The sequence below is a fragment of the Carlito syrichta genome, unplaced genomic scaffold, assembly GCF_000164805.1.
Source record: "Carlito syrichta isolate Samal-C Ts95f unplaced genomic scaffold, Tarsius_syrichta-2.0.1 Scaffold305223, whole genome shotgun sequence".
In the NCBI taxonomy this organism is placed as follows: Eukaryota; Metazoa; Chordata; class Mammalia; order Primates; family Tarsiidae; genus Carlito; species Carlito syrichta.
The window spans coordinates 128766-141566 of NW_007249319.1; the positions used below are offsets into that span (position 1 = coordinate 128766).

At 40.4% G+C, this 12801-nt stretch overlaps 1 protein-coding gene across 1 annotated transcript in view; it reads right to left on the reverse strand.

Moving 5' to 3' along the window:
- Nucleotides 1–12801, reverse strand: part of CRYBG3 (crystallin beta-gamma domain containing 3) — a 123736-nt gene that overhangs the window by 13587 nt on the left and 97348 nt on the right. The gene's annotated exons all lie outside the window — the stretch shown is intronic.

A 12801-nucleotide genomic window follows, 5' to 3' on the forward strand; every position in this document is an offset into this window, starting at 1 on the left:
TGATACCAGAAAACTCTACTCAAATAAAATTAAACAAAATTAACTTTGAGGAAAAAAAAAAAGAAAAGGACCAACTGGTTCCAAATTACATATCAAGGTCTCGCTTGCTATAATATGGACCACAGACTGGTGCTACCATTGCTCTTAGCTGATCACAGAATAAACATGAAATGGAATGGCACCCTCACTTCCCAGCTCACAGAGCAGTCCCTGGAATGCAAGATTTATGGTGTTCAGCTTTGAAAAACATTCCTGGAGGAGAGAAAATAAGGCATTTTTAATTTAAAAAAATGAACGGCGGTTATTTCTGCATTAAAATTAAGCATTCCCTGAACTCATCATATCAGACAGGAATAGACTCAGTATTGCTCTTTTTCATTTATCAGGATACGCAAGACACCATGCTAAGACTTTTAGGAGATGAGAGATCAAAACAAGAGGCCATGTTGTGTTTGGGGCATTTTACTAAGTAGCAGTTCAACTAGGAGACTTGCACAGATATTGTAACATAGAAGGGTAGAAAAGGATACACACCTTGTGAGACTACTCAATAGAAGGCTAGACTATTTTTAAGCAGAAGGGAGTGGGAAGCAAGGAAGCTTCGTGAACATGGTGGCGTATGAGCTCAGTGTCAGAATATGATGAATTTTGAAGGCAGGCAGAGGGTTAGAGGGAAGGCATTCTGTGCAAAGACGACAGACAGAAACACCTGGGAGGTTTCAGGGGCATGGCAAGCAGACCCATCTCTCCACAACACAGAGCCTAGCAGGAGCCAGTGGCAAGTGTCCCACTGTTTGTTACTGTGTATTGAGTTTCCTGCTTCCCATCCTACACAGCAGGGCAGAGATGGATGTGTTGTCAGTGGGAAGTCCTTGAAGGCTTCGGAGTTCAGGATAAGATGGGCCGAAGTACCTGTCACTTGGTACATGAGAGGCAGAGCATTAGCAGCAGGGACTGAGCAGAGTCAAAAACCTGTCAACCAACAGAAGACAACTGGCTCTCACAGTGACCTGCAGATACATGTGCCTAAGGGCAGAGTAATATAGCAAAGAGTTGCTCCTTGCAGTCATGTCTGGAATAGCAAAGGATGGGGAATGATTTAAATGCCCATCGAGAGGGGATTGGTTAAATAAGTTATGGAACACTCATAGAAGAGTCTCATACAGCTGTAAAAAAGAATAAGGAGCTCTTCATGGGAAGATCACTGAGATATATTCTCTAGAGATCAATACAAAGTGCGGAATAGTGTAAAGTAGCATATTTCACATGCTGCTGCCATTTATAGAAAAGGAATATTTATGCACACACACTTATTTATGTCTATGCATGTGTATACACATGAAAACACTTCTTAAAAAGATAAGAAAACCTGTAACCATGACAACCTGTTGGGAAGACAGCATTTGAGATGATAAAGGGCACTCGTGGGAGCAAAGTTTTTCACTAAAGGTCTTTTGGTACTTTCTAATTTTTGAACCATGGGAATCATTATTTATTCAAAAATTTAAATTGATATTTATCATACATGCTTTTAAATGAACTTCAGGAAACGTATCTGGCAACAAGAGTGAAAAATAAAGAGAATGAAGTTCCAGCACCACTATACTGGCGGAATACTCTAGGTCAAAGAAAAATAGAACTAGATCTAGAACAGCTAATGAGGAGAAGGCCAGGAATGAGGGACAGCCAGGAAAGTCACATGGTGACAAAAGACAAACTAAGGCAAACACATAAATGAGTAAGTGGGGAAAGTGGTGTGAAAGTCACAGCTGGGGGCATGGTGGATATCTGTCTCATAGAAGGAGATCAGGAAGAAAGGCATGCTCAGATGCTTTTTGGGTTTTTTTTGAGTTGGAGTCTCTGTTGCCCAGCTGCAGTGCCATGGCACGCTCATGGCCACCCCTAGCATCGACCTGCTGGGCTCAGTCGATCCTTCCGCCTCAGTCTTCCAAGTAGCCAGAACTACAGGAGTGCACTACACGCCCAGATAATTTTTTTTATTTATTGTAGAGACGAGGTCTCACCAAATTGCCAGGGCTCGTCTCAAACTGTGGGCTCAGGCAATCCACTTACCTCGGCCTCCCAAAGGGCTGGGATTATAGGCTGAGCCACCGAGCCCAGCCTCAGATGTTTTAATGTTGAGAAAGAAGCAGGATCATCTTACTGAGATGCCCAGCATTCACTGAACCTTTTGCTGTGGAGTTCAGGGTAAAGACCAGGTATAGAGGGGTTAAATTTGGGAACCCTTGAGAATGTGGGTGACAGCAGGAGCCATGAGTGAGAAAACGGACAAGGCAGGAGGACAGAATGTACACAGGTGGGTGGTGATGATGGAGGGGAGGTGGAGGTGACTGAACAGCTGAACAGGAGAGGAGAGCCAAAGCACAGGCCCTTACATCATGGAGGCGAAGGGGAGAGAGAATTACCGGGCAGACTAGCCCCACAGCATCACACTCTTCACACACTGAGGAAAGCAGTGGCTAAGATGTGGCTGTTTGAGTATGGCGACCAGGAGACAGCTAGCTGGTAACCCTGACAAGAGCTGTGTCAGCACCATGGCAGAAATGAGGGTGAATGTAGGACATGAGGGTGGACGAGCGAGTGGTGAGGAACTGCAGACAGGGTGTCCACACACTATTTCTTAGAGAAATTTGGTGAAGAAAAGGAGGGACGTGGAGTAGGGGCCTATGAGCATGCCTGTGGGCACCATGGAAAGTGGTAGTGCATGGAGAGAAGCTGAATAGTGAAGACAAGAGGGACGTTCCCAAGGAAGAAGCGAGAGGTCCAAACCACTCCCTCCCATCAGCTCAGCATCTCTGGCTGGAATGATGTTCACGAGGAGAGGGACTGTTTTGGAAAGGACAAACTACATCTCCTCTGAGATAAAAGATGGCAAAAAGATGCTGAGAAATTTCTACTTAAAACAGGGAAATGAGGGTAACCCCTTCAGGACCCCTCCCACTGAGGGAGCTTTTCTGTTCTCTCAATAGACCCTGCTTAAAAAAAAAATAGGAAGCCGGGCTCAGTGGCTCAAGCCTGTAATCCTGCACCTTTGGGAGGCTGAGGTGAGTGGATTGCCCGAGCCTGCGGGTTCGAGACCCGCCTGGGCAGCGAGACCTCATCTCTACAATAAATCAAAAATTAGCCAGGCATGGTAGCACGCGCCTGTAGTTCCAGCTACTTGGAAGGCGGAGGCGGAAGGATCGCTGGAGCCCAGCAGGTCGAGGTTGCGGTGGCCGGGAGCGGCCACTGCACTCCAGTCTGGGCGACAGAGTGAGACTCCGACTCAAAAAAAAAAAAAAATAGGGAAATGTGTGAGTACATTTTTCTTCACATTATGTGGCCAACTGACATAGTTTGGATGTTTGCCCCCTTCCGCCTCATATTGAAATGTGATCCCCAGTGTGAGACACTACATTCCAGCCTGGGTGACAGAGCGAGGTCCTGTCTCAAACAAACAAACAAAACCCCCACAGCCCTAACTACAGTGGTGGGCTTTTTTCAACACCTCCTATGTGGTGGAACCTGTTGGGATATGCTTGGGTCATGGGGGCAGATCCCTCATGAATGGCCTGGGACCAATTTTCACAGTAATAAGTGGGTATACACTCTATTAGTTGACAAGAGGGTTGTAAACTCTTTTGCTCTCTCGCCAACCACTGTCAGGCGTGCTCCTTCTCCACCTTCCGCCATGATTTTAAGCTTCCTGAGGCCTTGGCAGATGTCAGTGCCATGCAGAACCATGAGCCAATATAAACCTCCTTTTTTATAAATGACCCACTCTATTTCCTTATAGCATTGCAACATGAATTAATATACCAATGTTGCCTGCTGGTGATCAGGGAAGGGCTGAGCACGGTCCTGTAGAAGTTTCTGCAGTGATAGAAATGTGTGTATCTTCTCTCTCCAATATGGTAGCCACTAGCCATATGTGGCTACTGGATACTTTAAAAGTGGCTTGTGTGATGGAGAACTGAATTAATTTAATTTAAATTTAAATAACCACATGTGGCTAGTGCCATGGGAGCAGACAGTACAGATCTAGGGATTAGAGGATACTGGGAAAAAGTGTAACAATCGCTGTGTGCAGCTGACAGTAAGCTAAGACGGAAAGGTTTCCCAGGAGCAGGAGTTTTCCCTCAGTAAACACCAGTGAGTGGGCCAGGAATAAAAATTACTGAGTTATCGTGTAACTACAGACAAGATTAGGCATCTCATCTGCTATCTGCAAAATAAAATGTAAGCATCCCAGCAGTTTGTAAAATAAGCTGAAAGTGACTGATAATAAGCAGATAATAAAAATCCACAGCCATGGCCAGAGGCAGTGGCTAACACCTATAATCTCAGTGCTTTGGGAGGCTGAGAAGGGAAGATTGCTTGAGGCCAGGAGTTCCAGACCAGCCTAAGCAACACAGTGATGCCCTATCTCTACAAAAAAAAAAATTTGTTTTAATAAGCCAGGCGTAGTAGTGGTGCACACCTATAGTCCCAGCTACTCTCAGGGGGCTGAGGCAGGAGGATCGCTTGAGCCCAGGAGTTTGAGGGTGCAGTGAGCTGAGATTGTGTCACTACACTCCAGCCTGGGCAACAGAGGAGATCCTGTCTCAAACAAACAAAGCCACAAAGAAACAAACCAACCCCCAGCCCTGACTATATTGGTGGACTTTTTCAACACCTCCATCCTCAAGCTTTTAAAGGAACATTTCAGCTTATCACTTTATGCACATCTTCTTGCTGGGTCACTGGTTAGTGAAAAAGAGCAGACAGTTGAAAAGCCCAGTCAGGCTCCCTGACAAGTCAGCCCCCCTCCCCAGTGGAGAGTTTGCTGGCTAAGAGCAACAGACACCTACATTAAAAGCACTGCCAGTCACACGACATAACTGGTTTTTATTCCAGAGACTAAAACCTTAAGAGCCTATTATGAGGATGTAATTTAAATGCTAAGGATAGCCTAAGAACAACAGGACCTGTGTACATTGCTCCTCTTCCCTTTGCAGAATGCCCACAAAAGCACTTTTTTAAGAGACTGCCACCACTGTTACTCAAACTCCATCAAATTCACTCCCTTGATCTAGTAATTCTACATCTAGAAATTTATCTTAAGAAAAGATGAAAGTTTGATGGGGGGGGACTACAAATAATGTTTAAGCCTCGTTGTTTTAAGAATTAATGATGCAGGGAAATTGAGAAAAACATACAAAATGACCGAGAAAATTTAAAATTTCTTTTAAAGTTTATATAAATCAGTAAGAATACTCTAAGAGGCCAATTAAATAAATAGGCAAAGAACCTAAGGCAAGAGCATTAACTAAAGAAGAGGTATGAGTGATAAATCGATGTGGAAAAATATCCCACCTCTTCATGAACAACAAAAGGATATCATCATGTGATCCAATCTACCAAATTTTTCATTTCAGAACATCTATTATTTCTAAAAGCTTAAATAAGGTTCCGCCTCCAGAGGTATTGTATTAAACTTGATTTTTTCCTATTTTAAATGGGTTTCAATTTAGAAATATACTTAAACGTATAAATACACTTGATTTATAAATGTATTTAAAGATTAAGGAGGTCAACATAGTGCTAATCTGGGCGGATGGTATGGGCAGTAATAGCCAATCATTCCAAAATAAAGAGTGCTGAAGAACTATTTTAAAATTGTGTTTTTCTGACTCATTTCCCAAACATGAAAGTAGACAGAGATATCAACTATTAATAAGTCTTCAAAACTGAAGATCAGAGAGTAAGCTGAACTTTCCAAGGACAATAGAAACCCCTGGAATTTGATGACAATCTGAGCTCTAGAAATGCAGTGGCCCCGGTCCATGTTAACTTCGAAGATGTCCAACCCTTTGGGGCTAAAGTCTCTTCTTAGATGTCAGCAGTGACAGGATATTCCTGCAGGGTTAAGTTTAAGCCATGCAAAGAGAATACAGTCACTAAAAGGATGATGTGGTTGCAAAAGAAAAAGAATACTTGAACAAATTATATACATGAAAATTTCAACAAGAAAAAACAAAAGTCACTGCATCTCCTCATCTCATCAAATAAAATAGTATTTTAAGTGGCAATAACAGTAATAAAAAGCATATATGGCTTTTGATATGTGCTGGGGATTATTGTTCTAAGTGATATATATAAATATATATTCATCCACAATCCCTTACTCAAAGTTCTAAAATCCAAAATGCTCTAAAACCAAAAGTTTTTTCCCCTTAATTTATTTGGCAACAAAACCTGACTGAATGAATGGAAGGCTATTTGTAATATTTATTTGTGTAGCTATGCATATGTTTTGCTATAGACATACAAGTGTGTTTAATTAAGGGGTGCAGGCAAGGACTCTGCTGGAGGTGTTTTCTTATATGCCATATATAAATCGCACTACAATTTTATTTTGAAAAACCCCAAATCCCAAAATACATTTCATTTAGGGACTGTAGAACTGCATTTACTCATTTAATCCTTACAATTTACCTTTGAAATGGGTACTATCATCATCCCTCCTTTATAGATAAAGAATCTAGGCGTAGGTCACACAATAAGTGGAAGAGTTGGCATCTGAATCCAGACAGTACAGTCCCAGGGGCTGAGATCCTAACCCCTATACTATTGTTCGAAGATGTTCTAAGCACCGGTAATTTTATAACGTAGAATATTTCTGATTGGCGGGGGTACTATTACATGAAGCACTTGCCTTCACCTTCACCTAAGTACCCTACAGTTTGCTATTTATCTTCTATCCAGCAACTTCTATCAGCAATCACCCATGACCCTATTCTTACATACCCTACTACTAAAACAACGTGTCCACCATTTGAATTTGGAGCTCTGGGACCCTGGTACAAGTACTTTGCTAGAAGAGTACATTTATATGACTACATGTTCAAAATAATTGGATACAATTTTAGAATCTATTCTTTTTTTTTTATTTTACTTAAAAAAAAAAAACCAAACAGACTTGTACTTTGCCATTGTATAGTTCTCTGGGTTTTAAATCACCACTTGTACGAAAAAGGTGTTGAGAGTACCTCAGGGTGACATGAACTGGTTAGGCTCTAAACACAACATATAATTTTAATTTTAAAATATTTTACAATCAGCCACTGAGAACAGCCATATCTGCATAGCCCAACAATATCACTTCATCCCAATCTTTGCCCAATGAACCAAGGGTAAAAAACTATGCGTTTAAAGAAATGCACCCTACTCCAGTATCAACAGTTTCCTCTATTTTCTTCCAACTTGTAAAGTTTGCTTTTCACATTTAGGTTGTCACTAATCCATGGGGGCCTTACTTTTATGTTTGGGTAAAGTGGGATTCTAACTATCTTGTTCCATGGAAAGAACCAATTGTCTCAACACCATTTATCTAACAGTTCGTGATAGCTCTGAGGGGATACTATTTCTGTCATCTTCAAACTCTATTATTATATAAGTCAGTTTCCATGCTACCCTATTCCACTGTTTCATTGATCTCTCCTTGCATCAATTTCCACTACTTTAATTATTACTTCTGTATAATGCAATACGTATTTGCAGGATAAATGTCATTCTTAAAAATTATCTTGGCTATCCTGTATGCATATATTTTCTAAACTAATTTTGGGGGCCAGGTGCCACTGCAGCAGTATGTAACCCGAGCACTTAGGGAAGCCTAGGTGAGAGGACTGCTTGAGCCTAGGAGTTCCAGACCAGCCTTGGCAACATGGTGAGACTTTGTCTCTAAAACAAACAAACAAACAAATAAATAAATAAATAGCCAGGCGCAGTCACATGCGCCTGTAGTCTCAGCTTTGGCAACATGGCAAGAGTTTGTCTCTAAAATAAATAAATAAATAAAAAGTCAGGCAAGGTGGTATGTGCCTGTAGCTCTAGCCTTGGCAACATGGTGAGACCCTGTCTCTAAAACAAACAAACAAATAAATAAATAATAAATAGCCAGGCATGGTGGCATGCGCCTGTATTCCCAGCTACTTGGAAGGCTGAGGCCGAAGGATCATGTGAGTTCAGGGGGTTGAGGCTGAGGTAGCTGTGATCATGCCACTGCATTCCAGCTTGGGCGACAGAGTAAGACAGCTACTAAAAAAAAATAATAACAATTTTTGGGATATGCTCATCATGTTTTCCCTCCTCATCTCACAAAGGACTGTGAGCATTTTGTCAGAAATAGTAATAATTTGGAGAATACCATCTCTCTACAATATTGAGTCCTTATCTATAAAGGTTATAGTTCTCTGTCTTTCATTCCTTCAATAAAGTTTTTATAATTTCCCTCAGATAAAACTTCCTGCCTCATGTTAGATATATTCCTAAGTACCCTACAGTTTGCTATTTATCTCCTATCCAGCAACTTTTAAAAAATGCACATTACCTCTAATAATTTATTATTTAGTTTTAAAAATTTATTTATTTTAATTCTTTTATTGGCTAGGACTCCAGAACGCTGCTGAATAGAAGTGGTGTTAGTAGAGACCTTTGTCTTTGCTTGAATTTGAAGATAACTGCTTCAAACATCTGACTAAGAAGTGTGATGTTGGCTGTGGGTTTCTGCTGGCCTTCATTTTTAGAAAGTGCACAATAGTTAATACTATTAACTATATATGGGTTCAGCTAAAAAGTTTAGTAGCAAAATTCTTCTGTACTTTGTAAACTCCTCACTTCCTCTCATTCTGAGGCTGGATTTATGGCCTTCCTCTGTTTGTGGCTGTGCCTCTTATTCAGTACCCTTGCACAGAATGGATCATTGTCTTGCCAATTCTTCTACCTCTAAGATCATTTATGTCATCACAGTCTTAATTTCATCTGAAGTTTTTCTACAGCCTCTTGTTATAACGTTTCTTTGGCTTTGACTGTTTAGAGCTGCCAGGACTGGATTATCACTTCAAAGGCAGCCAAACTTCCATGCCCAGCCCCCATGGAGACATCAGAGAAGCAACAAGCAGACTGCTACTCCCATGGAAATGCGACAGAAACAGGTTACCCCACACACCCCTGGGTCAATGCTTAAATGTCTTAGGCAGTAGCCTGAAACTCGCAGTTACCTCCATCTTAGATCAATCAACAGTTGTTCCTGTATCCTGGTTGCATCTATATGCCATTATTCTTTTAATACCCAGTCTGACTTTAAAGCATTTCATTAGCAGCTGTAAACCACTAACTTATTTTTTTTTAACTTAGGCTACCTATCCTCTCCTAACTTTTAAGCTACTATCACAACATTTTAAGTGGATAAAACACAAACCCATAATATGTCCGAAGTACAACTCCTCTTATGGAACGAAGCAGGAGAATGAACTTTCTATAAGTACTGCCTGTATAAATTAATTCCGTGCATGAATTAATTACCTTATTTATTCTACTGATTACATTATGAATTCTTGATATTTTTATAGCACTGTACTTAGAGGAAACATGGGGGAGAAAGAATGCAAAGCTACAATAAATATAGATCATGCCCTCAATGGTTTTACAGGTTCGGCAGGTGTGATGAAAGAGAGAATGTGAAAAGCACCTTGAGATGTAGAGAAAGACCATTCGGGGCAGACAAACATCACTAGAAGAAACGAGGACTACTGTGGGCTTCCTCGAACTGGGATCCTTTGAATTAGATCTTAAAGGACTTAGACAGGGTTAAGAAAAAGTTCTTGTTTCCACGAAAACAACACAAAACAGAGGAAGTTGAAGGGAGGTATGGGAAGAGGGGAGAGGTAGCTTGTGAAGAGGATACATCAAGAAGATTGGGCAATGATATTGGAAAAGTAGGTTGGACCTGACTTCAGAGTGTGGACTTTAACAGAAGGTTACATGCTCAAAGCTGCAAATAAAAAGAACTAAAGAAGAAAGAGGCCAAAGAAAGAAAATTAGTTAACCACCCATCACAATAGTTTGAGGAAAAACAGAATGAGGCTCTAAACTTGGTTGTGGTAGTGGGAAGGAGAGGGACATTTAAGACATTTCATGGTGGCAGAGCAACTAATACTTGGCTTGACTGGATATTGGAAATCATGAAGTTCAAGTTGAAGACTGGTTATAAGAGCAGATGAGGAGAGTTCAAGTTGAAGACCAGTTGTAAGAGCAGATAAGGGGGTAATGATGATGCCTTTCAACCGAAATAGGGTACAAAAGAAGAAGAATTCTAAGAGGAAAATGGGATACTGGTAAAAAATGCTGAAGACCCATGTGGAATCTGGAAACAGAGCTCAGGGAATTACAGACCACTGCTTTGTCTAAATTGCAGAATCATCTACATTGACAGAAGTGAGAGCTGACATCATGATAATGGAAATTTCCAACTACAAAGAGAGAAAAGGCCAAGAATAGATCTCTGGGAAGGATCTACACGTGAGGAGCCAGGCAGAAGATAACACTAGGATTTGATGACTGGAGTTCACTGTTCATCTAATTCTTTTTTAAAAATCCATATTCAGTACTTAGCACAATATTTGGTCAATAGGAGGTGCTCAATATTTGGTTGAATAAATATAAAATGCATATTTACCAATGCTGTCGTTGTGCAGCACTTATAAAATTCATACAAAGAGTTCAGCCACTTTAAATCATTTTCTTTGATCAAAGCAAAATAGAATACCTTTAAACCTCCTTCTTCAAAATTACTGATCAGCTGTGTTCTTTGTTCACAGAACTCTACACTAGTGCCTCAATCATGATCATAGACCTTTTTATCATCTTGTTGCTCCTTCATACTTGGTAGATTATTTCTAAACAGAGAAAGCTTTGGTTTCATATCCAATTAAACAAGTTTTGTTAAGCCTAATATTCAACCCCTTTCATCTTAAAAGGTCTTCTTGTAATCACTGTTGTACAATAAAACTGCTACCAAACCACGGATGGTAAAGGTTCTCTCAAAGAGAAGCAAACTGATAAAAACCTACTCTACCATGGTTTGAAATAGATATTCAGGTGCATTATCAGACATATACTTTTTCCAGAGATACAATTATATCTCTGTGAAGAACCTGATTAAAAACCCTCAGTTTCAGTTCAGGTTCCCAACTCTAAGTCATTTAATTTGTTAGTTTTTTCTCAAATGCTTACACAGAATTATTTTGATATGATTAAATTAAACTTCCCAATATTAAACTGAGTGTGTCAAAATTCTAAATGAATTCTGAAGGGGATCATATTCTGAGGTAGGTTCTTTGACTTGTCTTCCATATACTTCCTTTGACAGTCACCAAATCAACTCCAGGCTGTCACTAAAAATTAATCTCAACAATTTTTGTAAGGAAATTAGCTGTTACAATGGCAGAGAGAAGAATACACACAAAATTCTTAACATTTCATTGTCTTTCATTTCCCCCCAAACTGGTAACAGGGAACACCTCTATGAGTTTTTACCTCTCTGGTAGATTGTATTGTTTGGATATATTAACTCTGTCAACTTCACCCCTGCCCAAGAAGGAGGATGAAGGGTCTATTTCCCTGCCCACTGATGCTGGGCCAGGTCTTATGACTTGCTTTTGGCAGCAGAACGTAAGTAAACACAGTGACGCCACATCTGAGCAGAAGCTTCAAATATGATTCTGTGTTTGGAGTCTGTCTCCCACTTTTCCACTGTCATGAAAATAAGCATACTTGCAGCTGGAGTTTCCACCATTAGACTGGTCCCAAAACATAGCATATGCCAAAAGGGTATCAAAAACCAACTTACAGCCTGAGTGGAGGCCAAGCAACTGACCTGCAATTGCTGAGACAAAATATGAACGTGAAATAAATATCTGTTGTTATAAATCACTAAGATTCTGAAAACTGTTGTGAAAGCTAATCCATGCCCTTATTCCCTCCGACACTGTGAAGCCCAGGGCTGGATAAATTCTTTTTCATGTCCAATTAAAAATGTGACCAGAATACTTATGTGCAACAGAACTGGAGGTTGTCTATGATTTGAGAATACCTGTTCTAACAGTTTCTTTACAGCTGAGTTAACTGAGGCCCAGATAAATTAAGAGATTTGCCTAACTGATGTAACCATCAGTGAGAAGCAGAACTATAAACTACGCTCCCAGCTCCATTCCCTGTAAAATGATCGCAATGCTGCAAATTATGCATCTATGGACTTCTAGACTGTAACATACATCTGCAGCAATAGAAACCAGACTGGAACAAACTGCCATTTGCCAAACATACTGATCTTCAATGAAAGTGAAGTCTTGAGATTCCTTAATATTATATATACCATTATGACATTTAAGCACCAAGTCATGGCATGCCTTAGAAGGCCAACCGCAGACAACATCCTTAGAATTCTGCAGTTTAACCTAACAAAAGCAAAAATCAAAGGATTAGCTCATATTTGCATAAAGTCAACTCAACTGGACAGAAACATTTTCTAGAATGAATCCAGAATCACACTGGATTGTGGCATAGGCAGTGATATTAACAAATCTATTGGAAAAGGTGTATCAATCCCTAAGTAAGACTACAGTGGGGAAGGAATCAGAGAAGCAGAATAGGTAGAGTGTGTCTCCCATTGCCTGGGGGAAGGACATAGAATCTGGAAGACGGGAACGACTGGGACCTGGAGAGTGAGAGGTGTCTCGTTTGGGAGGAATGTTAGCCTATAAACGAATCACAAGATATCTACCTTCTTTTATCCAAATCTTATGTTCAAAAAATAATCTTCTGATGATTAATTCAGTTTCCAATGTTCTTGTAAAGAGGCAGAACAATGCCCAGGACAGAATTCTTAAGCACTGCAGTCATTAGAATTCACTTACAAATTACTAAACTGCCCTTCAGTTTACATACCCATCTCTCTAGGTCTGATCAACTCATGGC